This window comes from Nipponia nippon, unplaced genomic scaffold, assembly GCF_047370975.1.
Source record: "Nipponia nippon isolate SJK-2023a ecotype South Korea unplaced genomic scaffold, ASM4737097v1 scaffold_30, whole genome shotgun sequence".
In the NCBI taxonomy this organism is placed as follows: domain Eukaryota; kingdom Metazoa; phylum Chordata; class Aves; order Pelecaniformes; family Threskiornithidae; genus Nipponia; species Nipponia nippon.
Window position 1 is genome coordinate 3,166,405 of NW_028262348.1, and position 21,317 is coordinate 3,187,721.

The 21,317-nt window shown below is 53.6% G+C and overlaps 1 protein-coding gene across 1 annotated transcript in view; it reads right to left on the reverse strand.

The window, feature by feature from the left end:
• Positions 1-21,317, reverse strand: part of TBX5 (T-box transcription factor 5) — a 134,542-nt gene that overhangs the window by 48,830 nt on the left and 64,395 nt on the right. The gene's annotated exons all lie outside the window — the stretch shown is intronic.

Here is a 21,317-nt window from a genome sequence, read left to right on the forward strand (position 1 = left end):
TCTCCTGTGCATCTTGCCGATTAAAGGCCTTGAGACCCCGTGTTGGCGCCAAGTGGCATGTTATTAATCAGTTATCCCTAGGTTCAGTCCACATAAGAGAGAAATTTAATCACCAGAAACCAGACCCGACATAAAAGAGAAATCTAAAATCAATTCCCGCCCGTCGCCCCCCCTTCCCCACCTCCGAAGCGATCGCAAGGAGCAGAAGCAATCAAGATCTCGCCCCCTCTCCCTCTTAATTGCAGCGGGAGAGCTGCAAACTTCTCCGAGCTTTACCCCGAAGAGCATTTGGAAAGAAAAAAAAAAAAAGAATAATAATTTAAAAAAAGAATTTAAAAAAAAAGGAGGAAAGAAAAAAAAAAAACACAAAACAAGGACCCGCCACCACAACGCAACAAGTTTGTCCTTGATCTCGCTATAAAAACGTGATGGGGGAGAAATATCCCAGGCGGAGCCTTTTATAATGGGAAGAGGGGGGAAAATCACATTTATCGCTGTTAAAATGATCTTTGAAGGCTCCCAGGGTAAGGGAGGTTGGGGAGGGGTCCCCCCACCCCAGCTGCCGTCGGGGTATCCAGCCCCCCCCGGCCTCTGCCGCCTGCCCCCAGCCCAGGTTCCACTCGGGGATGGGAATGCTGGAGTGGGGGGGGGTCCTCTCCCAAAATGGGGCTGGGGGGTGTCCCCACAGGAGCTGAGCGCTTCCCAACCCACCAGCACTGACCCCCCCCCCCCCCCCCTTTCCTCCAAGGCGTTTTGAGTGGGGATGCCCAGGTTTGGGTTAGGCCGCGTGGGTAGGAGCAGAAATCCTTGTCCCTTCTCCTTGTCCCCGTGACGGGGCAGCGGGGAAGGTCCCCTCCTCCGGGAAGGGACCGGAGGTGACAGCAGGGGAGAAGGCCCCAAAACACCCCATTCCCTCCCCAAAAAACCTGCTGGGAAAGCAAAGGGCGGCGGGGCTCGGCCTTGGGCTCGGTCCCGCAGCTTCCACGCGTGTTTTGCGTGGGACTCCCCCCCCCCGGGATTTCCTCCCGCCTGGGGGGGGGTCGCGATTGTCCCCCGGCTGCGGCTCAGAGCCGTGAAGGGCACACGGGGGAGGCGGGAGGCAGGCGGCCGCCCCGGGGCTATATTTGGAAAAGAATTTGGAAACCCTTCCAGTAAAATCTGTGCCAAAGGTACCGGCCCGATGGCAGAGGCTGCCCCGGGGGCTGCCCCTTCTCCTCAGCCCCCCCACCCGAGGGCAGCCCCGCCGGCAGCATCCCGCTCCCCACCCGCGTGTTTTTCCCTCGAAAGAGAAATGACGCAAGAAAAACCCTGATGCAAACCTTCGCCTGCCCAAGCCCCAGGAGAGGCACCTTCATCCCGGTCTGTCCCCACCCGCGACAGCCAAGGTTTAGCAACCCCCCTCATCCATCCCGCGTGGGTTAAGGCTTCACGGAGAGGCTCTAACTTGGTCTGCGCCAGCCAGATTTACTTGGTCTGCCTTAAAAAAAGAAAAATAGCGGGGGGGGGGGGGGATCCCGTGGACCTCGACCTCGGGGGGGGACAAGGGACGAGGGACAGCCACCGCCTCTCCACGCTGCTCCCACTCGAGCAAACCTGCTCGGGGTATTTTAACGAAACCCGTATTTTCCCCCGCATTTTTCTCTCCACCAACATCCCCCCCAAAAAAACCAGAAAACGTTGATTTGATTTGGGTTGCCTGATGGTTTGTTTTGTTTTTTTTTTTTTTTTCTCCCCCCTCCACGCTCTATCTGATGGTTTTCCTACAGCCCAAATAGACTGGAAACCACAGAGAAAATAATCAAAGTGCAGCATGTTTTCCCACAGTAGGACTGCATGTTAGCACTCTCTCCACGGCTTGATCCTCCGCTTGCGTGCGGGTATCCAGACGGAGATGCGCTGCGGGCCGATCCCGCACAGACGCAAAATGCTTTTGGGTGTCCAAAAACCACCCGGACCCGCGGGACGTGTCAGCCCACGGCCTCGGGGTGAGGATGGCTGCGTGGATCTCAGCATTTCGATCTAAACACGGGGAGATGTGTGAGCAAACAGGCATGGAGCCAACTTCTACCCGCTCGCATCGGTGTATTTGCCTGCAGCCCGTGGGTGCATGCTAGCAGCTCCGTGGGCACAGCACCCACCCGTGTCCGTGGGTGCTCCTTCCGCACTCAGGCCATCGGTGTTGCCCTAATAATTCATCTGCTTCGCTGCCGCCTGGCCGAGCCCTCCCCTCGGCATGATGCCGGGGAAAAGGGTGGAAAAGAAGGGGAAAAGGCAAGATTTTGGGAAGGAGCGGGGCCCTGCGGGCGGAGCCCCCCCCGGCCCGGGCAGACTGCGGCAAGGGGAGCGGGTGTGCAGGGGGGGAAAGAGGGGAGAGGGCTCGTTCTCCAGCAGAAAATGGTTTTCCAAAAAAACCCACCCAAAACCAACCCAAACGCTTCGCTGTCAAGCACATCCGTAACTCCTCCTCTGTCTGCGGAGCGGCTCCGCTCCCCCCGCCCGGCTCCCGCAGCTGGGCGGCGTAGGTAGCTCCAGATAAGTGAAAGTGGTATTTTTATAGGCTGATAAAAGAGACTTATCTCGGCTTTCCCAAATCTGACAAAGATTCCCTAATTGGTCATTTGCCCACAGCAGCCTCTCCAGCTCGGGGCCCGGCAGACGCTATTTTCAGCCTCCAAATGGGGTGTCGCGCCCCCGGCCCCCCCCCCCCCCCGGCTGCTGCTCCCCAGGCTGTTCCCTTCCCAAATCCTCCCAAATCGCTTCTCCTCATCCCCACGCAGCCACCCAGGCTGAGGCTGGGGCAGATGGGGAAGCCCCGCATCCCCAGACAAGGGCAGAGCTGGCGGCTCGGTCCCCCCCCGGCCCCCGCACCCCCGGGGGAGCCTCCGGGGCAGCCGCCGGGGGGATCGGGCCCCGGGGGAGAGTTTCCCAGCCCCATCTCCCACGCAGGAATCACTCCCTCGGGACCGCCCACCGAGGAGGGTTTGTCCCCGCAGCCCAATCCCACTAACCACCCTCCATGCCTTGGCTGAGAGCACCCACAAACTGCTTATTAGGTCTTTTTGCAACACCAAACACATTTTATCAGCTGGAAAAAACTCCCCATCACGTACAAATACGCCTTCAAGCAGGGTGAAAGCTCTCTCCCACGGACGGGGAACGGGTGGAGATGCACACAGTTTTGCACCGACCCTGCCTCCTGCAACCCACCGGCTGCTGAGATTAAATGGAAATTCAATCCCCGAGATTAAATACAAACAGCAAAGGGGGGTCACCCCCTTTCTCCCACAGCTTCCCAGGGAGCCCGGGTCCCCCTGAAAGACGCTCCGACCATCTTGCTGCCAGCCCTGGCTCTGTTCCACGCATCAGCTGAGATTTATTGTTTTTCCCCCCACCAATGGTTTTAGTCACCAGGCTACCAAAAAAACCCCCACCAAAGCACAGAGGAAGCACATTTCTGAACACCCAGACCTTGCAGCCAGCTTGCACCGCAAGCCTTGAAGTGAGCCGGGAAGTCACCCGCTAAACTTATTTCTCATTTTCTTTTTTTTTTTTAATTTTTTTTCCAGGGGAAGGGGGAAGGGACTCGGGGATTAACGGCCCATCTGACCTACCAGTGGTGTACGCACATGAATCAAAGACAATCAAAGGCCCCAGTGTCAGCATTAGCTTGACCCCTACGACTGGCTCGGGGCTCGGTGCGCAGAGGCCTGTTCTGGCCAGAGCAGCATGAACCTTCCCCTGGGTTATTAATGCCTGCCGAGGGCTCTGCCCGGCCCGGCCCAGCCCGTCGGGTTGGGGTTACAGCCACCCCAGCCACCGCGGGGTCCATACGGATGGACCCGGCTCTGCCCCGCTACGGCAGCACCGGTGGGATGGTCCTGCCCGGTTGCGTCAAAACAGGTCTCACCGCTTCAAACCATCCGCTCCAAATCACGGAGAGAAGGAAGGCGGGTGGGTTTTTGGAGGTTTGTTTTGGTTTCATTTGGTTTTTTTCCTTGTGCTCATGTCTTTTGCCTTTCCATGACTGTTTTGGTATGATTTGAGTGGTTTTGGAAGGAGGAGCAGCCATTCGCAGCCCATTGGACCCTCCGCAGCCGGGAGCGCGGGGTGAGGCCAAGCCCCACGGGAAGAGGCAAAGTCCCAGCCTCGCCGTGCAGCGATTTGGGACCCACGTCCCAGCGAATGTGCTGCAGACCTGGCCTAGAGGCTCAGCAGGTGCTGAAACATGGAGGAACTGAGCTTTATTAAGGTCCAGACAAATGCCCCATGGCATCTTCAGAAACAGGAGTGGCACCTGAGCGCATCCTTTAATACTTTTTTTCCTCACAGAGAGGAACAAAGAGGAACACACCAGTTAGTTCCCAAATCAAATCTCCAGCAGAAGATCATTTTGTCTGTAGGAGCTGATTTTTATATGAATATTTCAGAAAATATGCTGTGATCCCTCTTTTCAGTGAACTTTTCCCACACCCAAAAGGGGCACACGAATTAGCAAGGGATCATCGGGAAGGAAAGCCGTGCAGCCCTGGCTCTGCAGGAGCAGTCTCCGAAGGGGCCGTACACAGTCCTGTCAAAGTGTCAAGCTCACCCTCCATTTAAATGTCATTTTTAATGGAAATAGCACAACCTCCTCTTCTGCCCACCTAGTCCAGCCTGAGCTATTTTTATTTCTTTTATGCACGCTTTAACTTAACATTGACTTTTGCTTTTAACCTGCTCCTTCCAAATATACATAAATAAATAAAATCCTCCTATTAAAAAAAATAGATGCCAACACTCTCTCAGCATCACTTGGCTCTTCAACTTTAACAAGTTAGCCATCATTACATCTTGTTTTATTTTCTCTAACAAGAACTGGATGAGCGAGGGCTTGCGTGGGAAACACCGGTGGGAGCTGGGCAGGGGTCTGGCGGGTAGAAGGGCTAGCACCCAGCTCAGAGCATGGATCACGCTTCCCCTGGCTTTCTCCAGGCATGAAAAGGGAGCCTGCAACAAGGCTCCTGTCAGAGCCCAGCTGCCAGAAAGCTCAGCGCGCTCAGAAATCAGCCTGAGCTTCCCGAGAGTGAATTCAGAGTGGGGCTGGCCCCGAGATGTCCACCCAGGGCAGATGCAGGGCCAGGAAGAAACGCAAAGTTGCGGCTGCTTGACCCAGTTGCCCTGTCTTGGATCATCAATGCCGGTCAGCCAGGCGTGCTGGAAACACCACTGCCGCTCACAGCACTCCCTCTGCCAAAAGTTTTCTGCCACCAGATTCCAGAGGAGCAGCACACTGCTGGATTGCAAGCAGCAGCCGCTGCCCAGGCTGCCTGCGAGCCACCCTTCTGGGGCCAGAGCAGCTCCTCTGCACAGCCAGAACAGAGACAAGGTCACCGGGACGGAGCGGGGAGGACGGATCCACCCGTGGCAAACACCGCGGCTGCAGGGCTAAGACCTCACCTAAGGAAGTCCTTAGCTGGGGTCCTCCCTGCCCCAACTTGTTCTCCCATGGCTGCACCCGGGAATGCTCTGCAGCACCCACGCAGCTGGAAATATTCATTCCTTGCATGCATCGCCGTTGTCACAACAATCGTGGGGCAAGAGCAAGAGAGTAAGGTGTCCACTTCCATTTCAGCAGGATGCAAATATCTACATTTCTGACAGCTTTTTGAAACCCTGGGAGTAAGAGTTGTTGCTCATCCCATTCGGTAGCTTCTGAGCTGGTTCGGTGGTGTCTGTGCAGTCCCTAGTGCATGAGTGTCCTTATTACACCGTGCGGTCTCAGGGCCAGCAGCACGTCCCATGCTCGCAGACGGTTCCAGAGTGGGACCATGGACGGTGGGGACACTGGTCATGTCAGCCCTGATCCCCCCGACCTGGTAAAGGCAACATCTCTGAGGCAGGAGCATGGAAAGTCCAAGACCTCTGTGTAATTTTGGATCATTTTTCAAACAGTTGCGGACTTATCTGTAAAATGGTGGAGTAGCCTGATGTCTTTCATGACGTCAGTACTAAGGTCTTGGGTAGGACAAGTACTTTGAGATTCTGTGGCGGGCTCATCCAGCGTGGAAATGGGGGGCTTCAGCATCACACAACTTTGCAAAAGGAGGTAAGAGAACAAGGGAGCGTCTATTCATTCCCTCCCAGGCCCACTCTTAATTCTATCCAGAACATAAAGCTGGCTGCGTTAGGAAGGCTGGAAACTCAGCAGCCCTCTAATTTGGGTAAGTCTTACTGGCAAATGCTCTAAAATCCATCTGCTCCTACAGACACAGCTAAACTGCAGCCTAGATAGCTCTCACTGCAACTGCTGCCATAACCGAGAACAGAAAGTCCAATCAAAGGGAACAGAGATGGAAAAGAAACTGGGTTGGGACCGCAGGAAACAGAAGCAAATTTGCCTTGAGAACAAGTCCTTCAGTATCCCTTAGTTGGGTTTAAGTGGTACTTAGAACTTTTACAAGCCCTGTGCATTAGGGAGAATTTCATCAGAGGCAGAGAGTAGCTGCATTATGCTAAATCAGCCTCGATGGACGTACCAACCCTGAGCAAGGTTCCTCAGACCAGGACCCCGAGTAACCCTCCAAAAAAACTTTGTCTTGCTTTCAAAAGACTGAGATTGATTATAAGCCATAAATCCAATACACCACAGCTGTCTGGGGACTCTGGCGAGAAAAAAAAAAGCAGCTCCAGCTAAGCAATGCCTCTTACCCCGAGAAACCCGGGGTATCTACAGAGGATCCTCCATCTAGCACCGGTCGGGTTGTGGTGGGATGGAGGTACCTCGCTCATTGCAGCATTTCTGCAAAAACCTATAGCCTCTCCATTTCTCCTTCTACGGGAAGTCCTTAGCGCACATTTGGCGCAGTTTACAGGATGATGATGACAATGTGTTTCTCCTAAATAAAATCCATTTTTAAAGAGTACATGTGCAATTACTTTGGGTTTTGGCCTGTATTCAGGAAAGAATTTCCCCTCGGGTCAGATTTGGCAGGGACTGGTAAGGTTTTCTTGCTTTCCTCTGTAGGGTGGGCCATGGTCCACTTCCTAAGATCATCTGGACATTTTCACCTAACAATTTCCCTGCTACTGCCGGGACCCGGGACACTGGCAATGCCCTTGATCTCTCCTGCATGTTCGAGTTTTTGTGGCTTTTGGTCTTTTGTACTAACGGTCTTAAATTTGTTATAGGGTGTTGGGAAGTGTTTTATGGCCTGCAGCGTATGCGGTGGATGTTCGGGGGACCCCTCTGGATTAAGCGGCTATTACATGGTCACCTGTAATTGTGAGCGCCTGTACTCGATGAGGCAGGTGGTCCCTCCTCAGGCTCTGTCACCCCTCCCTTATCTTCCAGTAGCAGGGCTCTGACATCCAACTACCGGGAAATTACACACCCAGCGTAGTCACGTGTGGCATCTCCCCTTTCTCTTATTTGAAGTGTGATGCTTATAAACCAAGGTGACAGGGGATATTAGGATAATAAACAAGGTGGAAGTCCTGGGACTGGGAAATTGTGAAACCTGGGCTCTGCTCCTGTCTTGCTACTAACCAATTGCGGGGAACCCTTCCCTCCTTCGCGCCCTCTCGCCTGGGCGTTTAGACCAGGCTGGTTACCCCAGGCTCTCTCTGAAGTCAGAAGAAAGGTATTTTATCTAGTCCTCAGATATCTGCCTGCAATAGTAGGGTTAACTTGCCCCTACCCATCCGCCAATAACAAAGAGAGCCTAAACAAGTAGCTATCTACTTTTTAGATCTCTTGGCCCTGATGAATAGATGTGAGGAGCTTAGCGCTGTGAGTCTGGCCTTGGCTGGTCCTCCAGCACTCCTGCAGAACAGGTGACCAAGACAGATCAACCCATCTCAAGTACGAGACCTTTGAAACCAAACAGGGCATGAAGTGGTACAGCACGGTCCCCCCACCCCGTGACACAGGGTTTGGGTACATGTTTCATCCCTGGTTATATTATTAAGGTCTCCACACAGACAGAGTGAGACAGATGCTGCTGTTGCCCTGGTCATTTCCAAGAGTGGAAGGTAACAGAAATAAAAGACATCCTGCAGAGCAACTAAGTCCTAAACCGCTAAATTTCAGCCTAGGCAGAAACGATGCCGGTGGATCGGGAATACTTTACGGATGAGGCATCATCCTGAAGCTCATACCTGCCTGATCTGAGTTCTTCTCCCACTCATGTCTCATCCACCTCTCACAGACAGCAGCGATTTTGTTTAAAGCACATCACGCTCCTTTAGACCCTTACACCTCCCCACCCAGGGAGCGCACAGACAGCATCAAGATCGCCTCCAGAAACACAAAATACCCAGTGGACAGAATTGCTGGTACCAAGCCATGGGGCTTGCTTGGGATCAAGGGGGTCTGTGTGCTCAAGTCCTCGGCCGTGTCCTGAGCTCCACGTCTACAAACACACTCTGCACAGCTGGGAAATCTGGTCCGAAACCGGCGACAGAAACCCCCTTCCCTCCTGCTACCAGATCCAATGTGCAGCACAGATATATTTCCCCCTAATCCTCCAAAGAGAGACACAAACAAGCATGCAAATGCCAAAACATTAACTACTCCCCAAATTACTCAGACTACTACTAATTAGTATAAATTTACAGCAGCTGCACTAGTGGAAGTGAGCTCACAGTTTAGCCCTGGAAATTACTAGGGAATATAATTTTCTACAGTTTTTCTGAACTTATAGAAATCTACAGGAATGTTCCAGTATACTAACTAACTTCATCAGCATTTCTAAGCCTTCTTTATTCTGCTCATACTGGGGTAACCATGAAGCTCACAGGCATGAAATCCACAAATGCATTCCCTCTCAAAGACTCCTGTACACAGCAAGTTCAGCGATGTGTGTCCAGAGAACCACACAGGAGAGGGCGTGGAGCTCTCTAGCCTGATTTTTTACACCTCGTTCATCAGCTCTTACTGATCAGCACAGATCAATGTTGAGGGCTTTGGAGGTGTTCATCGTGTTTGGATTTCGTTTCTCAGTTTCCTGGTGGAATTACTGAGCAGTGATTTTCTGTGTGCGTTACGAAGGCTTGGTCTCAGCAGAATACGATGCAACGCATTTTTCTGGCTACTCCACTCTCGTGAGATCCCACCTGGAGCACTGCATTCAGCTCTGGGGCCCCCAACATAAGAAGGACATGGACCTGTTGGAGCAAGTCCAGAGGAGGGCCACGAAGATGATCAGAGGGCTGGAGCATCTCTCCTGTGAGGACAGGCTAAGAGAGTTGGGCTTGTTCAGCCTGGAGAAGAGAAGGCTCCGGGGAGACCTTATAGCAGCCTTCCAGGGCCTACGAGAAAGCTGGAGAAGGACTTTTTACAAGGGCACATAGTGATGGGATGAGGGGTAATGCCTTAAAACTGCAAGAGGGTAGATTTAGATAAGATAGAAGGAAGAAATTCTTCACTCTGAGGGTGGTGAGGCACTGGCACAGGTTGCCCAGAGAAGCTGGGGGTGTCCCATCCCTGGCAGTGTTCAAGGCCAGGCTGGATGAGGCTTTGGGCAACCTGGTCTAGTGGAAGGTGTCTCTGCCTGTGGCAGGGGGGTTGGAACCATTCTGTGATTCTATGACGAGCTCTAGATCGGTTTGTCACTGTTCTTTAGAAAGGTGGAAAGGTGGCCTGGGTAATACAAGCCTTGAGTACCAGCCTGGGTTTGCAGCATCCATAAGGCTCTGCTATCACCCACCTGCCTTAGCATCTGCGTGTCTCAGCAAGACCGCAAAGCTTCTGCAGTAAGTGAAATATAGCCATTAAGCTAATGCCACATTGGCTATCAGATCATTTTGCTACGTTGAGTCACCAACTATTACGATCTAGCAGACTTTCCTCCCTGAGTAATTCTCATACATTTCGATCCCACTTCCCACTCCAGAACTGGAGATAAGATCATAAATAGCTTATATGAGCTTAAAGAATGGATACTACAGTAACAGCAGGTAGGCGGACAGGTAGACAGACAGACAGACAGACACGATGATAAGCCATACATCTGGCATGTAAGTATCATGGCAGTGGAATTACCATTCCCCAGCCAAGTTTCACGCTTTGGGGAGTTGTTTTGACATGCTGTCAATGCCGCACCAGAATAACCTGATTTATTTCCCTTGTTCTCTTTGAAAAGGTCTATTTGGTGCCATTTATTTTGCACTCACTTACTCGCCATCCTATCAGGAGGCGGGAGGTCAGCGGGGTCACTCCTAAGAGAGTATCGCGTTCTGTACAGAATAGAGAAAACGCTCTAACTTAGCGGGAAGGGAAGAATTCATGCTGGGGCCTCCTTTCAGCCTCTGCTCTCCCACAGTGGACTCGTATCCCTCTTCCCTTCCCACATCCTTGCTCTTCCTTTCAAATGGAAAAGCCAGCACCGCTTTTGCTGCTATCCCACCAGGAGCAATCCCTCCCCCCAAAGAGCCTGCTTCAGTTTTGCTTCATTTGCGCCTCCGCCGAGCCTTGGCTGGGAATTCTCAGGACTCCCATCTCCATTCGTCCTCCCTGTATCGCACAACACGATCCGTTAGCCTTTTCTGTCTTTGTACGTAAAATAGATGTCAAATCCCAAGTGGCCGTAAGAGGAACTGAAGGCACAGCAGCAGACAGAAGAGAGATGCGTTGCTCGTCTCGACAGGGATCGTTACAACGGACTAAGGTGTTTTTAGGCATAAAGTATACAGTGAACACCCATATTGGTGCCTATAGACTCGTAAACACAGCACTCGTGCCTGGCACCCGGCTCACGTGTCAGCTGTCACGCTGGTTTTGCTCTGAGATGGCAAACCTCACGTCCCTCCAAGCCCACCTCAGCCAGGCAAGAGCCACAGTTTGGCCCAGGCAGGGACAACTGCCTCTGTCCCATGGAAGCAAAGAATTGTTGTGACAACAGATCTGCTGCTAAGACACTTTGAACCCACAAACAATTGCAGCAAAAGTGGAGTCGATGAATAAAATGCAGTAACTTCAAAGGCAAACAGCACAAGAGAGAAACCATGAGTATGTGACCTTCTTCTTCTTCTGGAACGTGACATGGATGGGGAAGGCTGGCGCAGGACTTGAAACAGAGTCAGAGCCTGATGGATCCACCTGCAGCAGAAGGAGCAGCCCAGGGAAGCAGAGAGTACAGGCAACTGTCCAAGCCACTTGACTTCAGTAGCAGAAGCTCAGACCTGCTCGGTAGCAAGGCAGGATCTCCCTCCCGCTGAATAACGCCTGTTTTATCACTGCCTCCCGCACACAACTAGCCTTTCGCACTCTTTTCTTGACGGTAACGCCAGTCAGGAATATTGCCTACATGTCCTACGAGCGCAGCCAAAGCTCTAACAGGACAATATTAACCAGAGACTCTTCAGCTGGCACCTTTGCTTTGTTTAGTTCAGTAGTTGGGGAACATCTAAGCTCCGTACTAGGGGGTGACTGGCCTGGGCATTAGATCATGGAATAACACGAGCTCCGCGTGCAGCTGAGAGCCAACACTTGACACCTGCCTTCTTCCATCTTCGCAGCCCCATACTTCTGCTGCTCCGGCCTACAGGCCTCCGTTCAGTTAATCACCCTCACACTTGATAGCTACTGCCTGCCCAGCTGTCCTGATGTTTCCAAACACATGAACCCACTCCCCTGGTCCTCTACACAGAGGAATGAGCCTCGCACTCGCCACGTCGTGTGTGTCTCAGAAATCAGTAGAGCACTGGAAGAATTACGCATGGTTGAGATAAGCACGGAGGCAAAGTATAGATATTTATGCAAAGGACTCCTTCCCCCCGGGCTGAGCCAGCAGCAAAAGAGGCAACCTTGTTGTGTCAAATAAATCATTAAAAAGAACCCAAAAAAAGCCATCGGTCAAAAATAGAAAGCAAATACTATTAGGAATAATAACGGCACCCCAGAAGTAGGAATCAAAAAATCCAGGATCGTGATCTAAGGTAACATAAAAATAGCCACAAAGTCCAAGGGAAAAGAGGGAGATATTTCTAGCACACACACTGCAGAATTCCCTCTGGAAACACAGACGGGTTTGCTTCATTTCCTCTTAAGCTTTTGCTGAAATATCAAACAGCACAAAAGCCCCCTCTTTGCACTGAGAATACAACTGTTGAGTGCATAAGCTCTCTCCACATCGCATTAGGCACATTTCCATTCAGCAACCAGCCTCTTTCAACTCCCATTCCTATTTCAAACAAGAGAGAGAAATCTGAACTGAGGAGCTGGTTTTGACAGTCCTTCATTTGCAAATCTGTTTGTCTTTCAAAGGCATTTTAGCTAGAAAACTTCACCGAATGAGAAAACGAAGCTCTCGCCGCTTGCTGCATCTGTCTAGAGCAAGGACTTCCCCAGAGGAGGAACCGAGCTCATCGAGGACGCTCTCCTCTCCTGTTCCCCGCTGACATGCCCTCTTTTCCCTTTCCCACTATTCAGTCTGAGCTCTTCCACATCCTTATTATTTAAAATCCAGCTGCTCTTCCAGTCTCTACTACCCTGACCTGTCTCCTCTTCCACTCACAGAGGGCTTCTCCCAGAGCTGCGCAAGGACCGTTTTCTATTCCACGTGTTCCTCTTAAATTAAGTAGCTAGAAACAAAAGAAAAAAAAAAAAGGAGGAATGGCAGATGAGCTTGTAGATTGGCTTTCGGGCCATAAATTGAGAGCCAAGGCTGACAACCAACGCTGTAAACCAGAGAAAGGCTGAGGGAGAGGTGGGCAGCCTTTCTCACTGATTCACAGACCAAGGAGCAGGAGGGGATGACGGCCACATTGTGATAAACAGGTTGGTCGAGATCCCCAAAGCAGGCTTTTGGAGATGAGAGTTGAATAAGTTCTTCAATGCCCTTCTTAATTGCTCTTTTTATTACCGTGTTTCAGTTACCTTAAATGGAGCGCGCGAAGGGATTAGTAAATAACGCTTTCCTTTGTTAACCTTTCTGTCCGCTTCTTGCTGCTCTACCAAGATCTGACACCCTCCAAAACAAACAGAAAATACCTGAATAAATAAAGACTTCGTCAGCTCCACGAGGTGTTGAAACAAGAGCAGTGCAAAAAGGCTCAGTCACGTTAGCTTGATGCATAGGAGCGAACAGCCCCAGAATTCCCATTACAGGATCTTTTACGGTAGCAATCGATATTGTGGGACTAAGAGAGCTGCGAGATCTTTCCACGCGCGATTTCGTACCATTTTCTGCAGCTCAGAGGCTGTGCCCTGCTTCTTGCAGCCCGGCAGGGCTGATAAAACTCTCAGAGGGACTGTAAGCGTAACGCTGCTAGCAACGCTCACGCTATTTACCTTGGACCGTTTGGGATCCACAGAGGACATCTTAGTAGTCTGAGCAGGGTTGCCTGCCTTGCTACCTTGTTTTAAGCCTTGCTGCTATATACTGAAGTATATAATTTAGGCAGCTAAAACAGCATAACCCGCTTTCCTAATGTTTTTCTGTAAAAGCAAATACTGCTATAGGGGCATCGTGGCCCCAGGCGTGGAAGGAGGTGGTGCATGAGGTCGCTCATGGCTGAGACGTTGTCTTCAAGACAACCTTCCCTGTTAAACTGTGGGTTGGTGGAGAAGCAGTGACAAGACAAATGGTCAAAAGGGTGATGGCATGAGCCTGGGCCGGCCCCCGGGTGCTGCGATAAGAGAAGGGACAGCTGGATATTTGTCTGCCCTCTTGCAGGATGACACCAGCTCCCGAGAGCGCAGCAGCGTGCTGGATGCACGGTGCAGCTCAGCCTTACCAAGGAGAAGACACCCACTCTCCCCCTGACCTTGGGGAATGCTGGAGAGTCTCCTGCCACGAGCCCTCGCCCTCCTGGTGGCATCTCAGCCTGCTTTACTCTCGGGCTTTGCCCACCTCCAGCTCCCGGGGGCCGACGGGGCTCTGAGCCCCTGCTGCGGGGCGCGCTGCCGGGGAGCTGAGATAGCACCCAGGCCACCTCATCCAGGGCTTTTTTCCTCCCTCTCCCCACTTTGCGTTTCCATCGCAGCCCCATTTCTTGCCAGTTTGTTCTTCCCTGCAGGGAGAAAAAGGGGGAAAAGGGACTCTCAGTGCCCAAACCCCAGGGTCCTTCCGAGAGCTTTCTCCTGCCGCAGAAAGTCCCTTCATCATCCTTAAGATTAACATAAAAGCAGCTGAGGTTAATATTGGAGAAGCCAAACTATAAACTGAGAATTACGCTTTAGCCTAAATAAATCATCGCCTTTCAGGCCGGGTCTGCAGCCAGGCAGGGAGAGGAGGGGGGGGAAAGCTCCGGGGAGCACCGGGACCCCCCTGGGGCTGGGAGCAGGGGGATGCGGCGTGCCAGGGCTGAGCACCCGGAGGCCTCATCCAGCTCGTTGGGACCAACCTCCTCGGTGCTCCCCAGAGGAACCTGCCCTGCTTTCGGGGGGCTCCTGGAGAGACCCCAGCCTTCGGCAGCCCCAAGACGCTCGGCAGAGCCTTCCCTCCACCCCGGGGCCGCTTCCTCTCTCCCTGCGGGAAATGCCCCTCTAATGATTCCCCTGCCTCCCTGCTCTGCAGTTTGTCAGGCCGGCTTGACTTCAAGCCATCCTGCATCTGTTTCGCCTAGAGAGCCACGCTCGCCTACATTTTAATAAACCCTATAATTTACACATTTCCCTCATACCCTGTAATTTCACCACCCCGAGACACGGCGAAGGGAGAAAGCACAGAGCTGGGAGCGCTCGCGGAAAGCGCTGCCAGAGAATCAAGAAATAAGTAGAGGGCTTAAATCTGCAGCAGTAAAATAATCCAGGGGAGGGAGCCAACAATGACTGAAAAATAAACATCTCCCCCTGCAAAAGCCCGCAGCCAGCCCCGCTCCTCGCAAGCCGGCGCTGCCAAGAGATCGGGTGCGCTGGGAAACGCGCCTGGGGACTCCAGAACAAAAAAAAAAAAATTGATGTGGGTTATATGGACCCCTTTTATAAGGCAACTGTTAGCGGTAACTAAGTTTAAATTTATATGTTCAATAAAGTCTCTTTCCCCCCCCTTCCAAGCGCCAGAACCGCTCGAAGAAGCCGACACACGCTTCCCATTGGAAAATGTGTTATTTGACCATTTTTGTTCTCCGCTTTTGTTCTCGGGGCTGCAGCCCCTCCGAAGGCGAGGGGGGGCATTTCTGCGCCGAGATCAAAGCGGCCCTGTGTATACACACACTCGCGCAAATTATGTATTTGTGATCAAGTAACGCAGCATCAGGAAAAGCTAGGCGGGCATGTGGGAGAGTGAGATATTTACACAGGCCTGGCCAGAGACAGAGGCATTATTTTAAGTGTTTTTCGCCAGTGCCAAGTCATCTGTTCACATGTACGTGTGCGCGCGTAAAGATGATGGAGAGACCAGCTCGCCAGAGCTGGGAAATTCAGCGTTAACCCCCCCAATTCCCCAACATCTCCTGCCCGGGCTCCCAACCTCCTCCAAACCTGCGCGTCCCCCCACTTTGCTCATGTCGCGGTGATGGTGTGGTTCAGGGTCCCCGTCACGGCGAGCCACGATTGCGCGTGAACCGGGACCTCTCCGCAACGCGCGTCGGCCCCTCTCGCTTCCCCAGCGCAGCTTTATAGCCCACATAAAGGAATATATATATTTCCCCTATAAAGACACGGCTTAACCAAAGGATCTCAGGTTCTTTGGCATTGGGGGGAATAAAAAAAAAAAAAGTGAGAAAGAAAAGAAATCTGGGCTGTACTGCGCGCTCCCCAAATGGGAAACGAAATGCTGCCGCTCCAGTTTTGGGGCAGGAAGGGTAAAAAGCGGAGGATGAGGAGGGAGGACGGAGGGACGGGGGATCCGCCGGGACCCCGAGACCCCCGGCTCTCTCTGCCTGGGGGGGTTATTCCCTCCTGCCCCTGCCAGCCGGGAGCTGGGTGAAAGGCACCCCCCGGGGGCCGGGAGCACCCATGCAGCCGCGCTGCCGTCCCTTGGGTGCGGGGGAGCCCCGTCCTGGTGCATCCCAGGGAAGCCAGCATCGGAAAGAGGAGCAAGAGAGAAGCTAAGACTGGCAGCGTGTTTACGATGTAAAATCATGATAAAACTTACATTGAAATTATTTCACAACCAAGCCGGGGCGGAGGGGGGAGCTGGAGTTGACTCGAAATGTCCTTTCCAGGCGGGTGGCTGCCGGAGGAGCCGGCGGGAGGGAGGGTGGGTAAAGATCCCCCGGGGAACTGTAAAGCAGAAAGTCTCTCCTCCGCGCCAGCACGAAGCCTAGGAGGCGCAGACACGGTGGAAAAGCTCCAAAATAGGGCGCAAACCCGCAGCGCCCCGGAACCTTGGGAAACGGGGAGACCCCCCCCCTCCCCTCAACCATCCCAGGGCGGGGAGGGAGCCCCAGGGGTGGGGAAGGGGACCCCGACCCGCAGCGGTTCTGCCCCCGGTGCTTGTGGCGGGGAGATGCAGCCCCCGGCACCGCAGAGCATCCCCGGCCCCGCTGCAGCCCCAGCCCGGGCGGCTGCGGGGCTTCTCCCCCCCCTCCGCCGCTTCCCCCTTCTCCTTCCACTCAATCTGCATTATTATTAGCAGTATTTTATCCTAGGAAAAACAAACGTCTCCCTCCCTTCCCACCACACACCAGGGGGGTAAGGGGTGGCAGGCCCAGATAACAAAGCAGCTGGTGTGGAACGAAGTTGTAAGGAAATAATTGATATGTAATAAGGCTGAGTGAATCTATCCCAAAGAAAATATTGCGTAAGCGGTTATGATTAAACATGCCCGGGCGAAAGGCGCTCTCATAAAGGAGTAATGGAGCTAAGGAAACAAATGATCATTGGGAATGTTAAACACAGAGGGGCATTTCATCACACAAACATAAATTCAGCTTGAAAGAGACTTAGGGGAAAAAAAGAAAAAAGGTCCCTCCCCCCCCCCCCCCGTTACCCTCAGGTTGTGCGATGGACGCCGTTTGAAGATGCGGGGGGGGGGGAGACGAGACCCCGCTGGCCAAGGAGGACCCGATCCTGGCGCACAGTCTGAGAGCCGGAGCGGAGCCGAGCCTCTCCCCCCGCCCGCCGGGGCACCCCCCCCCCACCCCCCCCCCACCCCCCGGCTCCTTGCCGCGGATCGGGGCCGGATCCTTCATCCCGCCGCCGGTGAGGAGCCGCAGCGCTGCCTCCATCCCTCCCTGCCCGGTTCCCCCCCCTCCACCCAAGGATGGCCCCACACCAGGCAGCGTATCCCCCTGCCCCGTTTCTATCCCAAATCCCGGGCCTTTCCCCATTTTTATTAATAAGAAGGAAAAAAAAAATAAAAAGCCTAACATTACCCCAGATAAACGGAGAAAAAAAAAAAAAAAAGGAGCAAATAAATCGCCAGAGCCTCCCTTCCTTTTAACACCGCTCTTCTCTCCCGGATCGAGCCCGGCTCTAAAGCCAGGGAGCGCGGCCGCACGCTGGGAAGGCACCACCGCTCATGCCGGGGCCAAACCTCCGCCGCTTGCCCTGGTTCGAGCTGGCGGCTTTACAGGCGAAAACCTGCTCTTGGCTGAAGCCCTCGCCGTCAGGCACAGGAATTCGGGCTAGGAAATTCGTTAGGAGGGAAATAATTTGCTTGCCCCGATCGCTCTCGGGTGATTTTGAGCTCCGCTCCCCCCCGGCTGCAAAACCAGGCGGTGTGCCGGCTTGTTATTAAGCATTTGAACCCGTTTAAATCATCATTCTCATTTCCCCCCCCCCCCCTAAAGCCAGCCGAGGTGGGGGTTTGCACCCACTCGGGGCTGCAGGACCGGCCCTGCTCTTGTCCCCAGCCCGGGCTGTTTGCGGGGCTGCAGGAGCTTCTTTTCGTTTGAATTAAATCCGATGAAGGGGGGGGGCGGGGGGGGGGAAGAGAGAGGAGGGAGATATTTGTGTAACAACTTGAAATAATTTACCCCAGAAAAAGGAAATCTGGGCAAGAGTTTATCAGGCAGTTCCCTTTGCCAACATGTTTAAAATGTATAAGTAATTTTAAAGTGTGTCTTCACTTAATATATTTTCCCCTTTCTCCTTCAGATGACAAGGAAGACCAGTGATTGCAAGATGTCTACAGATAGCGCCCTTTAAGAGTTTCCACATTGTATGGTTAGGGGGGGGAAAATGTGTTTGTGGTTCCTACGTCCCCGCCGACAACTTTCTTCTAGTCCCAGTTTACGGCTCCTTTTGTTCGGGCTGCGCCCGGCGGCTTTTAAATTACACCGATCTCCCCAGCCCAGCTCGGGGGGGGGGGTGGTGGAAATTCAGGGGTGTCTCTGTGTCTAATGGGAGAAAGAAAAGGATTTCCTTTAAAAATATGGAAAAGGGAGAAATTGCCTAAAATCGCGCCCGGGGACTCCCAGCAAATCCAGGTTTCCCGGCGGCGCTGGGCTGGGTTCGATGCGGTGTTTCGGGGAGGGCGTTAGGGAGAAGCGGCGAACCTGGGCTTTTGGGGGAAAATAAAGCAGTTTGTGGGTAATATTAGCGAGGCACCCATTTTCTTGGCAGCCGCGGGGCCGGGCTGCGAGGGGAAGGAGCTGCCTGGCCTCGGGATTAAAAACCATCATCGCCAGCGCTCCGAAACCAGAGCCGCTCGAGTGATAAATTACAACGACTTCAACACAAGAGCAAAAAGCACCTTTTTCTTTTTGGGAAAGGAGACGAATTCCCTGTTTTCCAGACAGAAAACCCTTCTCTTGTCCTTTCTCCATAATTTAAACCACGAATACCTCCCGCTCCGTCCGGAGAGCTCTCGCAATGCACTTGCTGGAGGAAGCCCGGCCGAGGCTTCGGGCAGGCAGAGCTGCGGGGCGGGCGTGGGTGTCCGCAGAGCTTTCCCAGGACTTTCTCCAGCTCGGAGGGAAGATGTTTCATTTCTCCTTTCCTCCCTGCCTCTTCAAAATGGGTGCGGGGAGCCCCCCTCCCGCCACCCCGTGCTCAAATCAAAGCTTTGAAGCCACCTTTAAAGCCGAAGGAGGAAGGAGCCGGTTTCGTTCCTTCGGCTTCGTGGTGAATATTAAGATTGGCCGGGGTAAATTAGTCGGGGTTTCTGCAGGACGGAGCAACCTCGCAAAGAGGAGGGAGGAGATTATCCCGGGCTCCAGAAAAACCAGATTTTCTTGGAGCAGGCAGCAATGGCAGCCAGGAGTTTGTTTGTGCACAAGCACCTACAGAGGGATCGGGAGGAGAAATAAGATTTTGCAAATAACGGTGCGCGGAGCCGCGCTTACCCACGGGCTCCCCAAAGCCGGGCAGCCCACTGCAGGATCGGGCCCTTGACTTGCCAGATATTTGGTTCATTTTGTTCGTTTGGGGGAATGGACATCATTTAGGATCCTGAATCCGTTTTATCCTGACATGGACGAATATAAGCCAGAAGTTACTCGCGGTTTAGGCGCATTTAACACCCCGTCCTAAAAGCAGCCCTGAACCCCGTGACGGAGTCGTTACCGTTGTGCTCCCAGCTCGCTGTTAATTCTCCAATCACGGATTTTACTCCAAATCCCCCCAGTGCGGATTTTTATTTTATCTGTCCCAGCCCCACCACCGCTTTGAGTTTTTACGAATTTGTCAGCGAGCGGGGAGGCACCTTCGAGCTCTCGGGCAACAAGAAAAGCATCGAAACGCGCTTTTCCTGGCAGATAATACATTTATTAAAATGGAAAAAAAAATACTCTTTATTCGTCCCTGTGTTCCCGGTTTTTTTTTGGTTTTGGTTTTTTTTTTTGTCCTGGGGGCCGCACCTCGGACCCCGCTCACCCCCAGCTTGTGGACCCCAACCAGGCGCATTTTGTGCTGCTTGAATGACACCGGGAGCCGCGGTTCACAGGAATCATGGTTTTCTTTCTTTTCGAGGTGGGAGGGAGGCGGCAAGAGGAAATACATACATATATTTATGTTGAGCTACTTCTTGGACGCGAGCGGCGGCAAAGGCGGAGATGCAGGGAAGAGCCCCGGCAGGGCCGGGCGATGCTCGGCAGCGGTTTTCCAACCACACGCCTCTGTCCCCCGGTTCCCCGAGCCGCGGTTCTGCCCCTCACTCCGCCACCCGCGGAGGTTGCGCGCTGCCCGCGGGGGAGCCGCCCTCCGCACCCGCGGAGCCACCGCCGCCCTCCCGGGGCTGCGGCTCCCTGCTCGCCCCGGCCCTCGCAGCCACCGGGGCCGGGGGGGAAGAGCCAGCCCCTCATCATCCTCCCTGACAAGCTGCTAACGCACATTGCCAAACAGCATCTTCGAAAACCAACCGGACCAAAAAAAATAAGAATAAACCCCCCCCAAACCCGAAGCTTTGTGCCATCTACAATCAGGGGGTGCTGGATCCCACCGAGGGCGCAGGAAAGGGGAGGCGGGGAAAGGGGGTGGGTTTTTCTTTGATGAATTCCTAAACAATTCCTATTATTACTTTCTTCACCAACCAAGGGTGAATACGGGGTCCAAATGGCGAGATTTGCTTTTCAAAGAGTAACGTGAAATCAAAACACCTGTTATACATTAGCCCTCTCCCACTTCCACCTCCCCTGTAAATGAAATCATTTAAATAAAAAAAAAAAAAGAAAAAAAAATCTAAGAGAGAATAAGCGTATTGTTTTTCTCCCCTGACATATGGGATCAGAGCTGGAGAACCGGGCATCACTTCAGGTGAGTAAATGAGTAATAAAGCATTTGGGAAGCGACCAGGCAAGTTCCAGCAGAGCATCTTTAGGCACATTCGCATCCCAAACCCGACGGAGGCAGAGGCACCCCCAGACTCCTCTGCCGGGTACGGACACCCAGAGGGCAGCGAGCCCAGAGGCGACCGTCAAACGCTCAGAGCCCCAGCCAGCGCACCCCAAGCCCTCGGCACCCACGGGTGGGGCCCCAGCACCCCCCTGCCGCAGCCAGCACAGGTCCGCCCCGTCGGGTCCGCCCCACGCATGTCAGGCCAACCCCCCCCCCCGTGCCCACCCAACTCGGGTATCCGACGCGTTTCCCCCATCACAGCTGACCCCACTCGTGTCCACCCCCTCGGTGCCAACCCCAGGCATGGCCCTGCAGCCCAGCCCAGGGGAGCCGAAGGGCAGCCCCCGGGCAGGGGCAGCCGGGGGGGCCCGGGGGAGCCCCCCTTTACCTTGGCGGCGGGCAGGGGCTCGGCAGAGGTCTCATGGATGCCAAGGCCGCAGTGCCCCTGGCAGCAGGCGCAGCTGGCTACCGGCCCTATTTCCGCTTGTAACTACGAGGGGACCCAATGCCTCTCCTCGATAAGGTATCACAGTGTCTCTGCAGTCGACGGTCAGCACCTTAGCTCGGAGCTCCACGGCACCGCTGGCAGCCGTGCCGGGACAGCGGGGAGATGTCGAGGCATTTCTGGGAATAATCACATCACACAAGTGCTTACATTCCGGCTTCCTTTCTC